Raw genomic sequence first — 21249 nt, 5'->3', positions numbered from 1 at the left:
AATCGGTCGATTGTTGCACCGACGCTTATGGGAGCGTAACACAGGGATCAATCGATTAATCACCACTAGGGCGTTCCGATGAAAACCGATCAAGTTTACGATAGTCTGTTGGGAAGATGTATACAAACTAAATTGACCTACAACAACATACCAGTCAGTAGATTTCATATGTTCTTAATTTTAATCGGGCGATTCGTAGGTCAATCCTGTGTAAAGCTTCCATGAGCGTCGGTGAAACATTTGGCCGATTATCGATCGACTTAATCAGGATTATTTTTGTTGATGTCGCAGAGGTTTGGAGACGAAGAACAAGGCGGGGTTGAACAGGAACTAACGTTTATTAATGAACACGTCTAAACTAATTGGTGGTTCGATTAGGACTGAGAAAATTTTGTAACAACCCTAGTTGCTATGTATCGCTTCACTCCATGTTACGGTTGTCAGGGGCGTAGCGGGGTTGCTACATGGGGTGCACGATTGCTTCGGTTTTCAACACCCCCTCTCAATCGGTTACTCCAAGTCTTGATCTCAAATCTTGGAATCGTACATTGTCCAGTGACTTCGTGAATAAATCAGCTTCCTGGTCTATGGTTCCAATTGGCTCGATCTTTACGGTCCCAGCCGCAACGTGGTCTCTCAGGAAATGATGCTTGATGTCAATATGCTTGATCCGTTTTGATTCCACGTTCTTTGCCAGTCCGATACATCCACGGTTGTCCTCAAAAATTGGGATTGGTTCCCCCTTCGCGTTACAGTTTAGATCTTCCAGGAGTCCGCCCAACCAAATCGCTTCACTGACAGCGGCGCTGAGGGCCACGTATTCCGCTTCACTCGACGAAGTAGATACAGTCACCTGTTTTCTGCTTGCCCACGATACGGTTGATCCAAACACCTTGAAGACAAAGCCTGTTACAGACTTTCGGTCCTCTTGATCGGACGCCCAATCCGCATCCACAAATCCGATTAGTGGTGAAGAGGACTCATTACGTTTGTACAGCAAGCCAAACTTGGTAGTGCCTTTCAGGTATCTCACAACGCGCTTCAGAGCCTGCCAATGATGGTCCACCGGGTCCTGCTGGTAACGGCCTAGGTAGCTCACCGGGAAGCAGAGGTCAGGGGGAACACAAAGCATCTGGTACATCACGCTTCCTAGCAGCTCTCTGTAAGGCTCTTGAGTTCTATGTCCGGATCGGTTCAACTGCAGTCCCTTTTCCATAGGCGTTTTCGTCGCGTTGCAGTCCGTCATTTTGAATTTATATAGAATCTTCTGAGTGTTGTTCTCCTGAGACAGCTTCAGAATCCCTCTTCTTCGGTCAAAGTCCATCTTCATGCCCAGGAAGAATCTCGCCTCGCCGCAGTCCGACATTTCAAACTCACGAGATAGTTGTTGCTTCAGTTTTTCAATGGTTCGGATTATAGATAGTAGAGTGAACATAGATCCGTCGATGATGAATCCGTTGTATCCAAACGAACTGTCAAAATTTGTATCCAAACGAGCATGACGTCACGATTCCAATAACAACAATGGAGCGCATGACGTCATATTCAACAGTCGCACTCCTGAAAAATACTATTCGCACGCTTGAAACATTTCACTCAGTGATGTCCGCAGATCTATGTTTACTCTACTATCTATAGTTCGGATGTTTCTTCCAACGATGAGCAGATCATCCACATACAACACCAAGTAGACTTCATCATCCTTGTTGGTCGAAGTATACAGGCAATAATCTCTTCTCGACCTTGAAAATCCGAGTTTCAGCAACACCGCGTTGAATTTTTCATTCCAGCATCGTGGAGATTGCTTGAGTCCGTAAATTGACTTCAGCAGCTTGCAAACGGTCCCTGGTGCTGATTTGACTCCATCCGGTACCTCCATGTATAGCTCTTCCTTCAGGTTGCCATGGAGAAAGGCCGTCTTCACATCCATTTGATGTACGTGGAAATCGTACCGTACAGCCACCGCGAGTACCACACGAACTGTTGCCAAACGAGCCACAGGAGCGAACGTTTCTTCGTAATCGACGCCAGGACGTTGCAGGAAACCTTTCACGACTAGCCTTGCTTTGTGCCGCACCGCTTGACCATGCTCGTTCTCCTTCAACCGGAAGACCCATTTGGATTTCAAGGGCTTGACACCTTCAGGCCGTGAAACCAGTTGCCACACGTGATTGGACTCCATCGATTTCAGCTCGTCGTTTACAGCATTCATCCAACGGTCACGATCATCGTACATCGGAATATCGGAGAATTTTTGCGGTACATCTGGGAAAGGTGAAGAGCCAACAGCAGTTGCTTCAAAACCAGTTAAATAATCCAGTAACTTACCCGGAAACTTGCGCTCCCGTTCGCTGCGCCTCGTGGACGATTCATCTGAATTTCTGTCCCGTTCTTGGTGCGAAGGGAGCGCGGTGGGTAGTTCGTCATCGGATTCGCTATCTTCTGCTTCGGTTAGATTCATTTCGGCGTGATTCTCCAGGACAGGACCAGGATGTTCGTTCTCCTCAACGGCGACGGGATTGTTTTCGCCTTCCCCCTCTTGATCGGACGATGTCAAGATCATCAAAGGAATTTCTTCTGATTCGCCGTGGTCCGATGCATACGGGTAACTTGCTTCATCAAATTTCACATCCCGCGCGATGACGACTTTCCGAGCATTTCTATCCCATAAGCGATATCCGTTTTCGGCATATCCGATCATCACCAACTCACGGCTCTTTGCATCTAGCTTCTTGCGTAGCTGGTTCGGGATCCAAGCGAATGCTTTACAGCCGAAGACTTTCAACTTCTCCAGGTTTGGCTTCCGATCTGTCCATCTTTCCGCCGGGGTGAGGTTCTTCGGGAGAGCAGCTGTAGGACTTCTATTTAGCAAAAACGTACCTGTCAGAACAGCTTCTCCCCACATTGCTTTGGGCATCTTCGAGTCGATGAGCATGATCCGGACTTTCTCCACCAAGGTTCGGTTGAACCGCTCCGCCACCCCGTTTTGCTGGGGGGAGTACGCCACCGTCGCCTCTATTTGGATACCTTTTGCCTTATAAAACTTCATCTGGTTCCCGGAGCAGTATTCACGTCCCTGATCGACGGTCAACTTCGATATCGATTTCCCGAACATGGCCGTCACCATCGCCTCGTATTCTTGAAATTTTTCAAAAACTTGCGACTTTTTCTTCAGGAGGAACACCATCGCAAAGTGGGAATAGTCGTCGATGAAGCTGACAAAATAGCGGCAGCCATCCCAGGACGCAGGCTCTATCGGTCCACAGACATCCGAATGAATTCTTCCGAGGGGTCTCGTTGCTCGTTCTCGCGTTCCGTCAAATGGTTCTCGACACATCTTACCTTGAACACAGGCGTCACAAAACTTGAGCTTCTCGGGTTTGAAGTTCAGTCCCTTGGCCAAATCTTCTCGCACCATCGTCTTCATTCCGTTTTCACACAAGTGACCTAGTCGCCGGTGCCACAGATTTGTTACGTCCGAACTGCACAGGTTCGCTGATTTCTCCGGGACTTCAATTTCAAGCTCGTACAGATTTCCTCGTAGATAGGCCGTCGCAATAGGGTTTCCATTGAGCTTCAACGTTGCCAACTTGCTGTTGAACACGACTTCGATACCTGCCTTCGCTAACTTCTTAACCGACATCAGATTGTCCCGGAGGCTTGGTACGTACAACACGTCCTTGACTTGCAACGGGACTCCAAGATTACTCGATCCTGCAATGACTCCAACCTGCCGGGCTTCTAGAAATTGTCCATCCTTAGCGACGTTAATGATAACCGTCTGGGGAGCTGGCTTCAGTGATGCGAAAAACGATTTCGAGTTTACGAGATGGTCACTCGATCCAGAGTCCAACTTGAACACGATCTTCCCGACACTGTCTCGCTTCGAACCATTCCGATCCGCCATAAATACGACCGGTCTTGAAGAACTTGCCTCGTTCGCGTTCCGTTTCGCTTTCTTGCAATCTTTCTTCATATGACCTCTTTTTCCGCAGGCGTGGCACTTCCCGTTGAATCGGTTACCGTTCTTCTGGTTTTCTCCAACGAACGCCGCCGGTTTGTCCCCTACGGTGTAGCTTCGCGCGTTCCGCTTGGATTCTTCATCGATCAGACGGGTTTTCATAACTTCGTAGGTGAGTTCGTTCTCCGGTAGATTTTCGAGCGCCGTCACCAGTGCATCGTATGACTCCGGAAGTGTTAGCGCCAGAGACGAGCAAACATCGCTCTCTTCAAGCTTCGATCCGGCCATTCGCAACTGACGGATTAAATCTTCGAACTCCAGCAAATGCGCCCGCACCGAGGCGCCGTCCTTGAGGTGCAATCTTGCTATTTGCTTCCTAATTAGGGTCTGCCTACCTGCTGACTTCTTCGCGAAAGTGTCCTCGAGACTTTTCCACATTGCCTTCGCCGTTCCTTTGTCCCGAATGCAGCCTAGGTACTCGTCCGCTACGAAGCCCACCATTATCGCTTTGGCCTTCCTATCCATTTCGTGGAACTTGGCCGCTTCAGCAGCTACGGCCGGTGCATCCTTTACGATAGCGTCCCATACGTTCGCCGACTCCAAATAGGTTTGGACACGGAACTGCCAGACGTCGTAGCCTCTTCCGGCAAACTGTTGAATTCCGTGCACCGCAGCTTCCTTACGTTGGTCACCCATAACCTGTTGATGTCGCAGAGGTTTGGAGACGAAGAACAAGGCGGGGTTGAACAGGAACTAACGTTTATTAATGAACACGTCTAAACTAATTGGTGGTTCGATTAGGACTGAGAAAATTTTGTAACAACCCTAGTTGCTATGTATCGCTTCACTCCATGTTACGGTTGTCAGGGGCGTAGCGGGCCCGCATAACCATGAACCATACTAGTACTGTTTGCCATACTGTTCGAAATCATATATCATAGTACCCCAACAGTATAGTATAACATCTAAAGCAACAATAAACCAACAGTACCATGAATGTATTCAACAGTTTGACAGATGGTTCTCGGGCAAATTACAGTATGGGGAATAGGCGGTTAAGTTATGTTACAATAAAAAAACGCCAATTTTCTCGAACAAAATTTTTCGTTTACAGTTTGTCAAAAGGTCAATGTACTATCCATTTTTTGCCCAGTTCACTGTTCAGCTAACCGTTCTACAACAGTTAAACTGTAAAATCGAAATGAAAATTGGCAATGTATATGTAACTGTTGCTTTATTGTGCAATATGGTTCAAAGGTAGTATAATATACAGTTGTGATGCAGTTAAAATATAAAATAAAACTAGCGCAATATTCAAATAATTGAATTGTGTTTATTCAAGCACCATAAAATCGAATTCCCAAAATTATTTTACTCATCTTACCCCTAAGTAGGTGCCAGCCAAAATATGTAAAACATCGATACGAACAAATTGAAATTGTTCAAGCGGGTTTCCTTCTCGAGCTTCCCGTCCGGCAGGGTCGAGTCGATCTGGATCAGGTCCTTATGCATCCGGATTTCACTGTGTGAAACAGTAATGCTCGAGTCCATTAGGAGCAGCTGCACGGGAAGGACAGCTTTTACGGTAATTCGCTGCTGGAAGACATATACTACGGTAATGTAGCTGTGGAACTTTGAATTGACTCCCACGTCCGGCTTGTAAACAGGTCCTAAAACAGAAAGGAAATTTGTAAATGTTTGAAAAATGTCTAGTTTACGGGGGAAAAACTTACCAATTCCTCGCAAAATGCATTTCCGATACCGGTGAAGAACTAACACGGAAGACTTCACCCAGCAAGAATACAGACCAGATAGGATGGAAAATCGACTGATTGCAGACTGCTGTCGGATCCTCTGTAGGAGTTTGGAAGTGGTTATATCAATAAATGAACATAAAATTTCCATTACTTACAGGAGGAGTACCCTTTCGAGCAGCTGGATTTCCTGGTGAATCCTATGTAACAACCGATTTTCACGATTAATGCGGATCTTTGAAAGCAAATCCTGCTCCTCTTTTTCACTTTGTGAAAAACAAAACAAACAGCGTGCCGCATTTTTTCAATATAAATGACGCACACACAAACTAATGTGTGGAACTGTTTACCATATTGTTGCCTATGAGTAAAACATAGTGAAGTGTGCATGTGTTAGTTTGATGTTGAAATTCAAGCACCAACTGTTTGGCAGAATGTGGACTCATGTTTCTACTATTCCTTACAACATTATCTTTCAACAATGAGCAGACATCATACCATATTGTGACTTTTTGATATGGGTTATATAAACCGTGCTATACAATCCAACGCTTCAGGTTCCATACTGTTGGACGTAAAGGGGACTGTTTGTGGTAAACTGACTCTATGTGGTAGAAGATATTTACTGTTTGGACCTCAAGGCAAAATGTTATTTTCTATGCGGGGGGTTGCTACATGGGGTGCACGATTGCTTCGGTTTTCAACAATTTTCCATGGGGAACCCAATTGCACCTTCAACATACCAATCCAGGGCACAAGAAAGTCACTATCTCCGATAAGTGGATTAGTTTTTGAACTGTCTCTCTTCTCGCGGAGAAGTTTCCGACAGGGTATTTAAACTTTTGGCTGCATCCTTACACGTCATGCGCTCTTATCAAACTATTACTAACACAGTCAAAGTGTATTTTTCAACACACGCGTTTGGCTTGTCTGTACACGAAATCTATTATGCTTTTTATGCAATAAGCTCCGTACACAGTCCAAACATGCAGCAGGCCATACTACTAACACCAATACCTCCCGTTGGGCTACGGAGAGAAGGTTCCCTTCGTTCAGCTGAGCAGCAGCGATCGAACCAAATCGCTGCTGCGCCTGCTGTGTGTCCATCATCATCATAGCAGCAAACTGGTTCACTTCGTTTCGTCAGTCTTTTTCTAGAAGTCCGTATGAAAAGTAGGTTTTCCAACTTGGATCCCGTGTCGGTCGTTTGATTGAAGTTCGCAGCGTTCGCAATCGCCCCAAAAACGATCTCGTTCGATAGATCGTACCGTACGCGTTCCGAATCGCCCCATCCGAGCGCCCCAGGTGCCCCACAAGGTGGGAAAATCGCCGTTCGAAAGTTGCACTTTTCTCCTCGCCTCGGTCAGCCATTGTTTAAAGTCTCGAATCATTTTTCGCCTACTGAGGTCCTCCACCTCGCTTGCCCGAGCCAGACCAGTAGTGCTCGCTCTCGCGCTGAGCTAACAGTACCCACAGCGTAGCGAAGAGGGTGGTGGTGTGAAAGCTCCTTATTCGGCCAGTAAGTGTGTTGGTGGCGAGTGAATTAGTGTGGGTTACTTGGAATGTTGCTGTGGTAGTAGTAGTGGATCGAAGTACGCAACCAGTGCGAAACGTCAACCCTCGCGAAACCAAGTGCGGGATCCGTGCAAAGCAGTCCTCGTTGCGAAAAGATAACAAATCAACATAGGGAAATTGTTTTGCGAGAAGTGGAAAGTAAATTCCCTGGCGTAATCGAGTTTTTACCAATGCAGTGCAAATCTGCGCTGTTGTGTGATTCTCGACGGTGAAAAGGCAATCGTTTTGTGTGCGGGGTTTAATATGTGACGTAGGTGGCGAAGAAAGAGCGTGTTTATTTTGATAGGCGTTTTCAAGTGAGGCAGCAGCTTATCATCCAGTGCAAGCTAAAGAAGAGTGCGTTGCTATGTAGCCATCCGGTTCCTACGATCGTAGCCGTGCTTTGATGTGTGTTCTTTATGATTTTATATTTTGCTTTGGGTTCCGTTTTCGCAACAAGACGACAATGGAGTGGAAATTTTTTTGAAGTGACGAGCTTTATCAAGACAAAGTGAAACCAACCACAGTCAGCTGTTTGTGAAACTTTGAAAAACTGGAATCCAAGTCGTCAAGCTGGAGGGATTACATCGTTTATTTGAACAGGTAAGTTACAATGATTGCAATGTTTTTTCAGGATATCTTCCTAAAATAATAATCATGATCGGTAACCCTATTCAGAAGTTCACTTGACCCTCAAATTGTGATGTAAGGCCAAATGCAACAAAATGTAGTAAAAATATTGTCAAACTTGGAAATAATCTGCTCAATCATATGAATTTTGCGAGAAACACACATACACGTAAATCTTGCTAACCGAAGTTGTGTAGGTGAAATAAAGTTTACTAATCGTAATAATCCACCTAGTGATTCTGCTCTGGTGTTTCAATCATATGTTTATGAGATGCAAATCATAAATAATACACTGGGTTCGTAATTTTCGTTTCAATGATAAATACGAAATACCTACAACATTCTCAAGCAGGCGGGAGAATTTGTTTTCTTTATTTTGCAAGAGAAATATTGTTCGCTTTCTCATCTTTTTACGAGAGTAACAATATTTGAATGATTACTAAAAACGTTCAAAACAAAAAAAAAAGTAACGCGCAATGTTGGGCGCCATTGTAACTACAAAAAAGTTGTGCGGAACACTATAAATGCATTGCGCCCCTCGTTAGGCACTTATGTACGAGAAACAAAATGGAACATTACAAATTCACAAAAAAAAACACAAACAATCAACATGCAACACTTAACATACGATGTGCCCTCACAGACAAACAGACGTACATTAATTTTCACTCTCCTTTACAAAGGGGAGATTTCGCTAAAAATTGGCTTGAGAGAAAATTTGATTTTCACCAGAATGAGTGAAAATTTTAAACGCTGATTATATAAAAAAATATCTTAATACATAATCTAACGCTTAACAAACGGTAACCACGCGCCAACTTGAACCTCTGTCACATGACGCAGTTAGTTGGCATATGACACATTTTACGCATTTCTACACTACAGTATAAATAGGGCACCGCACTGTTTTGATTTTGTATGGGATTTTGACGTTTCTTGGCCTTGTTGTTTACAAAATTTCTGTAAGAGTGAAAGAGAAGGAGATAATTTCATGCAGTGCCCTATAGCGCATTGCAAGTCGCGGTTGTAGTAGTTGTAGTCTTTGACGTTTCGTGGCCTTGTTGTTTACGGGTCGGACTTAGAGAAATTTGGCCAGATTTCGAGCTTAGAAGAATTTTGCCAGCTTTTCATGGGTGGTTTGGTCTGATTTAAAATGTGTGCAGGTTTTTGACTTGATGACGGCTCGTTGGCATCTCTCCAGGAAGTTCTTCTGAGATCCACACGAATTCAATCTGGAATACTTCCAAGAAATCCTTCGTGGTTTGTCCACAAATTTATTCCGGGGCTTTTACAGAAGTTGATTGAGTGATTGATGTAATTCTTCCAGGCGTTTATTAAGGATTCCTTTAGGAGTTCCCTTTGAGAGTTTTACAGGAGTTTCTTCTGAGATTTTTAAAGAGGTTCCGTCTGGGATTTCTTCAACAGCTCTTGCCAGAACTCCTCGAAGAAGTTCTCCCGGGATTCCTTTCCGAGATTTCTGAAGGAATGTATTTTGAGATTAATCAGGAGTTCCTAGATTCCTTTAAAAGTCCTTTGCGAAATTCATCTACAGATTAATTCCGAGATTCCTTCTGGAATTCTTTCTAGGATTACCCCAGCAATTTTGACTGAGATTCCTCCAAGCAATTTCTCCGTAGTTTCTCGACAAATTCATTCTTGGTTCCCTCTAGGATTTCCTTCTGCGATTCTTCAGGGAGCTTTATCTAAGTTTATTTCTGAGATTCCTTCAGAAACTCCTTCCAAAATTCCGTCAGAGATTCCTTCCAGGAGTTCCATGCGAGATTCCTCCTGTAGTTCCAGGGATTTCTTCAGGAATTCTTTCTGAGATCTTTCCTACAAGAACCCTGACGAGAACTTCTTTCAGTATTCCTCCAAAATCTTCTCCGTGATCCCCCCAGGAACTCCTCCTGGAATTATTTCAGGAACTACTTCTGGGATTGCTTGAAGCTTTCCTTCCGGGATTCCTCCGGTAATTCCACCATGGACTCTCCAAGGTTCCTCCAGAAACAACTCCAGGATGTTTCCGGGAACTCCTTCCGGAATTCTTTCGAGAATTCCCATAGGGATTCCATCGCGAACTTCTGTTGAACTTCTCAGGAATTGCTTCTGGAAGTTCTTCCGGAAATCTTTCGTGGGTTTCTCCTGGAAACTTGTTCTGGGATTGCTTTGGGAACTCTTTTCTAGAGCAATCTCGGTAATCATTTCTAGAGAAAACCTGGGAATACTTCCTGGAGAAAATCCTGGCAAGAGCTTTTAAGAATATCCCAGACGGAACTTTTTCAGGAATATTAGAAGAAACTCCTGGAAAAAAACACAAAAGGAACTTCTGAATGAATCCTAAAAAACTCCTGAAAACCTTAAACAACAAAAATGCCGCGTCATTGATTGGCTCTTGTCTAACATATATGGGTCGCGAGTTCAAATCTCACCTGAGTTGTCGATTTTTCTGTAATTTCACTAATAATTTATCCATCTGTATATATGTGCGTTGAGTTGAATGAAAAATTTTTAATTTCTGAAGGTTTTCCTGGAAGAACTCCTGGAAGATTCCCAAAATGAACTCCTGCAGGATTTTTAGAAAAAACTCCTGGAGCCTTTCTAAAGAAGTATTGGAGTGTTTCTAGAAGAAAGTCTGGAGGATTCCTAGGAGGATTCCCATAAGAAACTCCTGAAAAAGTACTTGGTGTTTATTCGGCCTTGCAGTCTCGGTGCGTAACCGCAGAAGGAATGTTAGAAGACACTCTTTGCTTAATATCAGAAGAAACTTTTGATGGAATGCCATTAAAACTCTCGAAGAATTCTACGAATAATTTTTGGGGAAAATCTGAAAATGAATTCCTGGAGGAATCTCAGAGAAATTTGTGGAGAAAATTTAGAAAGGAAGGAATATTTAAAGCATTTCCTTAGGTACTTCTAGGGCAAATCACAGAAGAACTGCTTGAACAATTTCAGAAGGAGCATATGGATGAATCTTAGGAGGAATTCCTTGAAGAATTTCATGAGAATTTATTGGGCAAAACCTAGAATGAACTCCTTACAAATTTCAATTACCGTTGGAACTCCGTAACGAATTACCGTAGAAACTCCATGAGAAATTGTAAAAAGATAAATCTCTTTGATTCCCAGAAGAAAAACCTGAAGAGAATCCAGAAGGAGCTCCTGGAGAAATTCCGTGGAATAGCAGTTCTATCCAAACAAAAAATTCTTATGGAATTCCAAATGATAGCCAGGTTGAATCGTACGACATTATCTAGAAGAATCCTAGAAACATGTTTGGATGAATCCCGAAGGGAACTCCTGTGAAGTTCTGTATGAATTCTTGGAGATTACATCAGAGGATCGTAAAGGAGATTTCCTAAAAGTAGAACAAGTACCTAGTATAAAATAGCAATAAATAAGACCTATTTTAGTGCCTAATGATTTTGGGGCCTTTGAATCTCTTGAAAAAGCTTGTGGTTTGTGTGCTTATTGGTTACCTGTGATGTATCATCGCTGAACAGAGATGACTTCCACACACATTTGTCCTGAGGTAGTTGTGTTTACATGCATAGGTATTTTCGTTCTCTAGAAAGTTAGATTGTCATGAACAACGTCTGACTATAATACCCTTCAGACTTCACCAAACGATAATTTCGGGAGCATGCGCCGTCGTCGGTCGAAACGTATTTGTCAGCAGAGATATTCATCATACTGCTGGTCGTCACCGTTCCGCCGCAGCACGCGCCCAATGATTGCGTTTTGTGGTTTTGGCAGACCTTCCCGATGACTCCTCGTTGTTGTTTCGAGAGTTGCTTGACTTTGACACCTTCTCGCTCTAGTTTGAGCATTTCGTAATGTGTTGTCGTGTCGACTATAGTTATAGCCCTATATTGATTGTTTTACAGCAATGACAATCTACAGTGCGACAATCAAACACGGGAACTTCCTGATGATAACAGCAGCATTGATAATCCGAGTACGTGAGCTTTGTAAGGAACCGCATCCGTCGTACTCGACTCAACTCAGGTCAAGCACCAATTCTCCGCTGCCGTAGCCCGGCATAAACCAGATAATTAGCGGCTTTGTTTGCCTGTTTGCAGTTAATCGGCAAAGACGAACAAAGAAAAAAAAACGGTGAGAAAAACTGGCAAAGGCATAATTAAAGGCCAATAATGATGACGGCGGAATGACCGCTACTGCCTAGCCACGGTGGAGCCATATCCATGTGTTCAGTGCACAGGTATACAGTACACCGCTTGATATACAGTAGGGGTAGGCGGGGCAATATGGACACCCTAAGGTTTTTGCCAACTTTACCTGGCAAGATGTCAAAAAAGTTTAGTTTTTTGATACATGTATCCTTTTAAAGCCTATTTAGCATCTATTGCATAAGAATGCTCGCGAAGAAAAATGATTTATCCACTTCAAAAAAAGTTTTGAAAAATGTTAGTTTTTCATGACCGTCTTCAAGCATACGGGGCAGAATGAACACCCCCATGGGGCAATATGGACACCATGAGATTTTTACGAATTTCGTACATTATTTACACCTATAAAGTCATTTCATTACAAAACAACTATTATGGAGGAATAATACGCCGAAGTAGTTCATTTTTGTTCAGTTAATATAAATTCAGGCTGTTTTGGATAAAGCTTCGTTTTTGTCGGCATGTACAGCTGTGCCTAGAACAACTATTTTCCACTTCTGTCGTTTTTTGACCAATTTGTTTCACCCTATGTCTACTATAGTGAACATTTAACCGAAAATATACTGAAATCGAAGAATTTGATTGGTTTTGTGATTTAGGTTATATTTTTCCCTTGCCGCTTCTTTCAAAAAGGTGAGTGTCCATTTTGCCCCAGCAGCAGAAGATATTTCCAAACTTGATTTTTGATATAATCAAGAAGAAAATATAAACATGTTAAGCATGTAGATACAGCATGACTACTTGCATGTGTTCTAGAAATATTAGGTTTTAATCGACCTGCAATAAATTAATCACTAAATCTTATTTTAGATGGTGTGAAAATTATAATTTTCATGCACAAAAAACGAAGGACGCAACTTTTTCGTGTAAAATCAAGTATAATTTTAATTTCGACTGATTATTTCCTGAAACTACGTTTTAGACAAATGGACTATATTCTCCATTCATTAAAAGTTAAAAAAAAGTTCGCATAGTTAAAAATACTGAGGGTGTCCATTCTGCCCCGGGTGTCCATAATGCCCCGCCTACCCCTAATTCACTTTAATATTAGTACGGAGCTATGCTTAGGATGCTCAAGCAACATTATATAATACTTACAGGAAATTTTGGAGCTTTGGGAACTTCAAAAAGCTGTTCTTGAAGTCATAACTGAAGGTCGAATTTATAAGACTGGAGATTATAAAAACCTTAAAAGTAGGGTCTGGGACCATTTCGGCAGGAGCACCTATTTTGGGCACTTGCTACTTTATCTCACTTGATTTTTGGAATACGGTAGGATTGACTTGATTTTTGGAATACGGTAGGATACGCACAGTATCTAGCCATGAACAAAATTTCATATCAATTGGTTCGAAACTGACTGAGTTATAGCAGCAAGTGCCCAAAATAGGTGCTCCTGCCCAAATGGTCCCAGACCCTATAATGCCTACAATGAGAGTATTCAAAATACTGGAAGGTTTTTTTTTGTTTGTATTAATGTGTATTTTAACTTAAACGCTAATTCTACACCTGGAAGGTATTTGGTTTATATTCCAAGTACCTACGAAGAATTCAATCTACATTCATAAAAATACGTCTAGGGTTATGTGTAATCGGAATAGTGGATATTTTCAACCATACAGTACTCCAACTATCAAGATGAAAAAACACACTTGATGAATTATGCAGTCAGCTGTCTCAACACAACCAAATAATATTGTGTACGCCTGAACGTTGACCAATCGTAGAACTGCCAAGATCTTTCTTAGGTCCAACTAATTATCCTTTCCCATCCCTCAGCAGTCGCAAAGATGAGACCAGGATAGTTCTTGACTATTGGAGGATTGCGTCAGTCTTGTCGAAGAGTCAGAAATTAGTCCCAAATCTTTGTGCTTTAGTTCGGACGGGAAGGAGGCAATCCTCGTAACATCGGTCTAGGACTGGACCATCTCCCAATTTGTGCGACTTGCTTAATACTATTGTTCACTACCCGTCATAAGTACGCACTCACTTGAAACAGTAGGCAATACTTAGTTGAACATTGCATCACCTTGAACATTTTACCATCACATGAAAACTAATTCATTCATGCTGCTATGTCTCGAAATCCTAATAATCCGCAAAGATACAGTCTTCAGCAAAGTTGTTCATCATAGTTAAAGTCAAATAGTTTGGTTCGCTATCATGGTGCTAGATGGCGCTAGTAAGCATGTAAAAATAAGCATTTTCAACTAGCTATACAACGCTATTCCTATAAGATAGAAAGTTCAAGTCTTCGTTGTAGAAAATCTTTGGCTTTAGGTTAAGCTAGTGAGTGTGTTAATTTGAGCATCTTTGATAAGTTCTATTTCGCGATTTTGATAAGAAAAAATAATAATCAAACCTGGATTATTTGAATATGAAATACAGCTGCCCTGAATAAATTTAATATGAAGGGAATCAGACTTGAATCACTTGAATATGAATTGAAATAGACCTGAATCACTTGATAATGAGCTGAATCGTATCTGAATCAGTTGAAAGTGATGTGAATCAGACCAAAATCTTATTAATATGATGTGAACCAGACCTGAATCACTTGAATATGTAGTGAATCAGACCTAAATCAGTTGAATATAAAGTGAATGAGACCTGAGTCAGTTGAATATGAAGTGAATCGGGCCTGAATAACTCGTATATGTAGTGAACCAGAACTGAACCACTTGAATTTGAAGTGAATCAGACTAAAGTCTTATTAATATGACATGAATCGGATCGTAATCACTTAAATATGCAGTGAATCAGACATAAATCAGTTAAATATGAAGTGAACCAGAACTGAACCACATGAATGTGAGATGAATTAGACCTGAATCAGGTCAATATGAAGTGAATCAGACCTGAATAACTTGACTATAAAGAAAAGCACACCTGAATCACTTGAATAAGAAGTAAATCGAACCTGCATCACTTGTATGTATATGAAGTGAATCAGACCTGAATCATTTGAACATGATGTGAACCAGACCTGAAACACTTTGAATATGAAGTGAATCGGACCTGGATCAGTTGAATATGTAGTGAATCAGACCTGAATCATTTGAATATGAAGAGGTTTGGATTTGAATCATTTGAATATGAAGTGAATCAGACCTAAATCAGTTGAATATAAAGTGAATTGTTACAATACGTAATTGTGAAGTGTTTCTAGAAAAATGTGACAGTACGTGTATTGGGTATAGGGAAATTGCGTGACAGAGGGGAGAGGGGGGGTCTAGAAATCCCGAAAAACGATGGACGTAATTTTTGAATCTTCCCTAAGCACTTTCTGACAGAACTTTGACAAAATTCATGCAGAAACATAAATGTATGATTTCAGAATCACAACCTTATTGGTGGTATTGTGTGATTGTCTGAATTGTTTCCGATAATTATATTTTCACACACGTCGCTCCTACGTAGATTTAAACTGCATCCCCCTACGTAAACTATGTATGTAGAAGTAATTTGTCAAAATTTCATTCAATTTGATCATAACGTTAAAAAGTTATAGCCATATATGTCGCATGTCACAATAAGCAGATGTGGTTTTTGGTATAGTAAAATTCAAACTGCTCTTACTTTGGAAGAACTCAACAAAAATGGCTGAAATTTTCACTGTAAACAGTCTAACACAACAATTTTACACTGTCAAAGTTTTATAAAAATCGGGACAGTGTTACCAGTTCTACAGTCAAAATAGTGCACGCGAAACTAAAAATGGTCAAAAAGTACCTAAAATTTACCTTGAAGCGATTTGAGCTTTGGATATTTACTAGAAAAGGTACTGGACCGATTACGATCAAATTTTTACCACGTAATTGATACTATATTAAGAATATCGAGTGAAATTTTCAAACGTTTTGATGAGGTAACAAAAAAGTTATAGCCTAAGCAATTTTTTGAAATGGGTGCCCACATTTTGTAAAATCTCATTTTATGATATCGACAATATCTGCGCCAATACTCAACCGATTTTAATGAAAATTTTATGGTATTAGCTACACATAATATACTATTCATGGTAAAAAAATTAGCTATTTTGGCGAACGCAATCAAAAGTTATACCATATTTACTGTGTGCCAATTTCATCGTGGACACCCTTTATTTATTGATTTGATTTTTTCGAAACAGTTGTTTTCTGCAAAAAATGACAGTTCATTTTAATTGAAGCATAATGCTACTGCGCTAATCTTCTGGTGAATATAGAACGAAGCCACACCTTGAATTTTCAAAAGCACAAATCTGAAGAACCAAATATCGCAAGGCGCTGAAAAGTTGATCGATTGATCAGCCGCTGGTGGTGACCAATCGATCAACTTTTCAGTGTAATCCGTCACTTGGTTCTTCAGATTTGTGCTCTTGAAAATTCGAGGTGTGGCTTCGTCATATATTCACCTTCTCACTCTCTCTCTTCTTGGCGTAGCGTCCTCATTGGGACAAAGCCTGCTTCTCAGCATAGTGTTCTATGAGCACTTCCACAGTTATTAACTGAGAGCTTCCTCTGCCAATGACCATTTTGCATGCGTATATCGTGTGGCAGGCACGAAGATACTCTATGCCCAAGGAAGTCAAGGAAATTTCCTTTACGAAAAGATCCTGGACCGACCGGGAATCGAACCCGTCACCCTCAGCATGGTCATGCTGAATACCCGTGCGTTTACCGCCTCGGCTATATGGGCCCTCACCTTCTATAAACTTGAAAGTTCCGAAAAAGTTTCGAGTAGCTTAAAAAAAGTGTATTGTGTCATGGGAAGCGAAACTTATCTCGAGGTTTCAAGATTTACAGACTCCAGCAGCTTATTCAGGGCAACATTTAAATTACTCCTGTAGATTTGAAGAACTGAATTTTTGGACAGCTTGGGACACCTAGAACATCCCAGGAAGTGAAAAACGGTTCCTTACTCATTTGTTTTTTTTTACACTTCTTGGTGTTCAGAATGTTCTAGGATGCCAAGGAAGTCTAAAACTCAATTACTAATTTTTTTTTCAAATACATAAGTGACCCGATTTTATTAGCCCCTTTTCGGAATACATTTTTTGCTCTCCTCGAAAACCTAAACAATTTTTCAAACTTTTTATCCCTCTATATTCTGCCCTTTAGCTGTAGTTTGATGATAAACTTGGATGAATTGGTTAAAGTTTGACCGTAAGATAACGAGAGCAAAAAGTTTGTCGCAAAACGGGGCTGACAAAATCGGGTCTTTACTGTATGTAACTTTAAAAAGTTTGACGAATACAGAGGCATTCATTCAAAAAAAAAAAAAAAATCGCACGTTTATCAAATGCCAATCACTACCCGGTACGAATATTAAATTGACTCTCTGCAATATATCTGTCTCTGTCTGCGTCGTCATCTTTGGTGAATCCAGTGTCTGAACAGCATCAGCTACAGTAAAAGAGAAAAATCACCGTAGAGAAACCCTGTTTCCGCGCAGCAACTGCCTGGAAGTGATAATGAAAAAATATCATTACTACTTAGACGACTTCCTACGACTACGACTACGACGATGACGACCTTGAAGCCGCCCGGTTTTGCCTTACTGCTACTCAGCTCAGCTGCATCAGCATCAGCAGCACCAGCTGGCATATGTCATCTCTGCTTTCGACCGTGCGAATCTTCGCTACGAGCTAGTATAGATATGCGAGATGAACTGCTGACTGTGTGACTGGGTGGCTGGCGATGATATGACGTCGTAGATTTTCGCACCACATCGAGAAGGGGGAAAATACGGAAGCTAGAACGTGCAGCATCAACCACTCCCATTTCTACGACGTAGAATCGATTTAGATGCGAAACCGTTGGTTGCTGTGAGTTTTCAATATCCTTACTTCGCGGTGAGGTAGGAAATTGAACGTAGATTTCTATTGCGTATATTCGTTGTAGGGTAGACAGGGGTTTCGAATCGGTTCAAGATTTATTTTTACAACTCTTAGCGCTTGTTGCGTCGTCGTCTTTTTTGCTAAAATTGCGTGGTTACATCTAACCAGAGAGAAACAACAGAATACTGGCGCTACTGTTGCTCATCCCATTGCATAATCGTCTAGCGCTAGTGGAGTGTTCTGCCTACTTGTTGTACGTCTTGAATGATGTATTTAGATACATGTTTTTTCACATTCACACTGTAGTACAGATAAGAAAAACATTATTTTTTAAGAATTTCAATAACTTGTAAAGGACACGATTTATTTCTTGAAAGTTGTAAAAAGCGATCTCTTGCTGTATCGCGAACTAGGTTAGGCTTAATTTTACCTTGAAACCCTTTCAATTGCCTTGAAACCCATCTGAAACTTCCTGATGCTCTCTTGAAAGCCCCTGAAAACTGTTGAAACTCAAAAACCTCTCTAAAACGCGTTGAAACTCCGTTGAAAATGAAAGGCTTCTGTTCCCAGAATCCAAATAAATTTCCTGAACCTCTTTGCAAGTAAACCTCCCAAACCCCATGCGCCTTAAAACGTCCTGATAGCCCTTTTAGAATTCATTGAAACTTTCTTCGAGGCCCCCTTGTATACCCCGAAAATATCTCAAAAACCCTCTGAAACGTCTTGAAACGCCATGAAACTCCGCCTCTTAACATCCCTGAAACCTCTTTTGAAAGCGTTTTTTTTTTATTTTTTAATTAAACACAAAAAAAAACATTCGAGATTTTTTTGCGATTTGGTGGATCATGAGACATTTCTGAACGAATCTGTGCAAAATTTGTAGGTAAGGTACCCCGGGGAAAGTGGGACCTAAAAAAATGCTAATTTGGTTTTCTCATGCCAAAAATTTCAGAACACATTTTTTTAATAATTCCAATGAACCCAAAAGACGTTGTTGGTATATTTGTACTTATTAACGTGCATTAAAACTGTTTCAAAATTTTAAAATTCCGTATATTATGCATATAATGAAAAGTATAGCAGATCTTCATTTACAACGTTTCACGGGGCAAGTGGGACCTATTCAGAGTTTTTGTTCAAAGGGCTTAATATAAGTTGCAACAAATAAGATAACATAAATCATAAATCTTTTATATGAATGACTATCTTTAGAGATCAAAATAAGAAGAGGTTTATGGTATCGTGCATAAATTACGTAACACATAAAAAATCGCTGAGGAAAAAATACTTGAATCAACTCTAGAAGCTCATGCAAAATAAATTGATTTTTTATACAAAAAGCGCCGTAAAGTGAAGAGACAAAAGATTTCGAAACTTGGTCTCTATATTATATAGTTGATGAGTCTCACCAAAAGTAAATATGGGGTTTCGAGATTTTCAGTAATATCTTCTCCCTTACATAATCTTACGATCATTCAATAATGTTTTTAAATCATGAATTTTGAAAAGGTCATTTCCCTATTTTATTTTTTTATGGACGGTTCCTGAATGCTCAAAAGAATTCATTATGCAGCGTTAAGTGAATAAATAATGGAAAATATTTAGAGAAAAACATAAAAATACACGCTTTAAATTTTTCTTTTTGTTTTACCTAAGGTTTTACCATTTTTACCAAGAATTTTTTCATCTAAATAGAGGTAATAAAGTATAATTCAACAGTAGATAACTTAACGCGTCAATTTTTATTGACTGCTAATTTCTTCTTAGGCTGGTATAGGTTACACACAACGGAACTCAAAAAGAATTTCTAACGTAATTCTGAGAAATTTCCTTAAACATTTTCTAAGAGATTTCTTAGGTAGGGAATCGCGCCACTTGGGCGGTGGTTTCTATTTTCGTCTGTTTTCCGCTATAACTCAACCAAAATTGAACCAATTGACACAATTTTTGGAATGCGGTGAGATAGGTAGAGTAAAGTGGGGCAAAAGTTCGAGTGGGGCAAAAGTTTCTTTTGAAGTTTTTGAGCTCAATTCAAATTATTTCTTTCGGGTGTCAAGGTTGTCCGAAGCCCTTTAGAAAAAGAGTCTTTCACTCCAAAAATTATGGAAATTGATCAATATTTCGAAAAGTTATGACAAAATGTTGGTTTTTGATCGAAAAATTGTAACATGCCATGGTCCTTCCAACGCATGAAATGGAATTGTAATGAAATCGAATTCGGTATTTTATTTTGGGGCGTAACTAGGTATATTTTGAAGATGCTTTAGCATGTATAACTTTTTGCAAAAAAGATTTGGAAATCATATTTTACACATAGTGGGGCAAAAGTTCGAATTGTGGGGCAAAAGTTCGAGTCATGTGGCAACTTTAGGTAAAACCCTAAAATTGTGCAAAATGTACATATGATCTCTAAGAATAATGGAATTAGTGAGAAAATTCGATCAAAGTTGAAAAAAAAATGTTATTTTATCTGGATTTGGCGAAAAACTACTAATTTTTGGTATATTAAATTTAACCCTGATTTGGGTAAAATCCAGATCGAACTTTAAAGTGTATTCCAGTTCCAACATCAAATATTAAGTGGGTTCAGATATTCATATTACCAAAGTGTCAAAATAGTGTGCTACGGTTAGCGAAATTCCACAAACACTAGATTCGAACTTTTGCCCCAGTGGTGGGGCAAGAGTTCGAATAAAACACACACATACAAAAAGTGTTGTAACTCAAAATTGATAAGATATTTGGCGTAACTTTGTTCGGCAAAATTTTAGCTTATGGATGGTAGAATCACCACGCGGTATTTATTTATTTTTATCTGCTTCGATTTTTTGAAAAAAGTTGAATTTTCAACTAGGGTCGAACTTTTGCCCCACCTTACTCTATAGTATAGTGGAAAACAGACGAATATAGAAGCCGCCGTCCAAGTGGCGCGATACCCTACCTATGTTTTTGCGAAGTTCGCGGGCCGCACAAAACCTACTGGAGAGCCGAATGCGGCCCGCGGGCCGCAATTTGATGATTACTGTTCTAATATATAGCATGCTCGAGTCGAGGCACGACACTTCGCTAGTGAGAGTGCGACAACTTGGATAAGGTTTCTATTTTGAATTCTTTTTCCGCTATTATTCAGGCTATTTGAAATCAACTGTCTTAATGTTTTGTAAAGGCGTAGTATTTAGGCGTAGTTCAATGATTATTTCAAAGTCAATGAAATTATGCACGGAAAAACAAAAAAATAAACAAACATTTTGATAGTAACTGCGTAACAATTGGTGAATTACTTCAGCCCTTTTATTGATATCCCGGTTACACATGGAAAAAATCGCAGCCCGAAACATGCAG

General features: G+C 40.6%; 1 protein-coding gene and 1 long non-coding RNA gene across 2 annotated transcripts in view; one reads left to right on the top strand and one right to left on the bottom strand.

Moving 5' to 3' along the window:
• Positions 1-5274: 5274 nt before the first annotated feature.
• Positions 5275-6358, bottom strand: LOC109418527 (uncharacterized). Its single transcript, XR_003898239.2, has 3 exons — positions 5874-6358; positions 5695-5815; positions 5275-5631 (listed from the first exon to the last, which is right to left on the bottom strand). It is a non-coding gene; the product is annotated as an uncharacterized LOC109418527 (long non-coding RNA).
• A 483-nt stretch (positions 6359-6841) lies between these two features.
• Positions 6842-21249, top strand: part of LOC109422366 (uncharacterized) — a 144247-nt gene continuing 129839 nt past the window's right edge. The window contains exon 1 of the mRNA XM_029873717.2: positions 6842-7872. The gene's annotated coding sequence lies outside the window, so the exon portion shown is untranslated. The remainder of the gene's footprint in view (positions 7873-21249) is intronic.

Source organism: Aedes albopictus, chromosome 3 (assembly GCF_035046485.1).
Source record: "Aedes albopictus strain Foshan chromosome 3, AalbF5, whole genome shotgun sequence".
NCBI lineage: Eukaryota > Metazoa > Arthropoda > Insecta > Diptera > Culicidae > Aedes > Aedes albopictus.
This window is presented reverse-complemented; position numbering and strand designations above follow the sequence as displayed.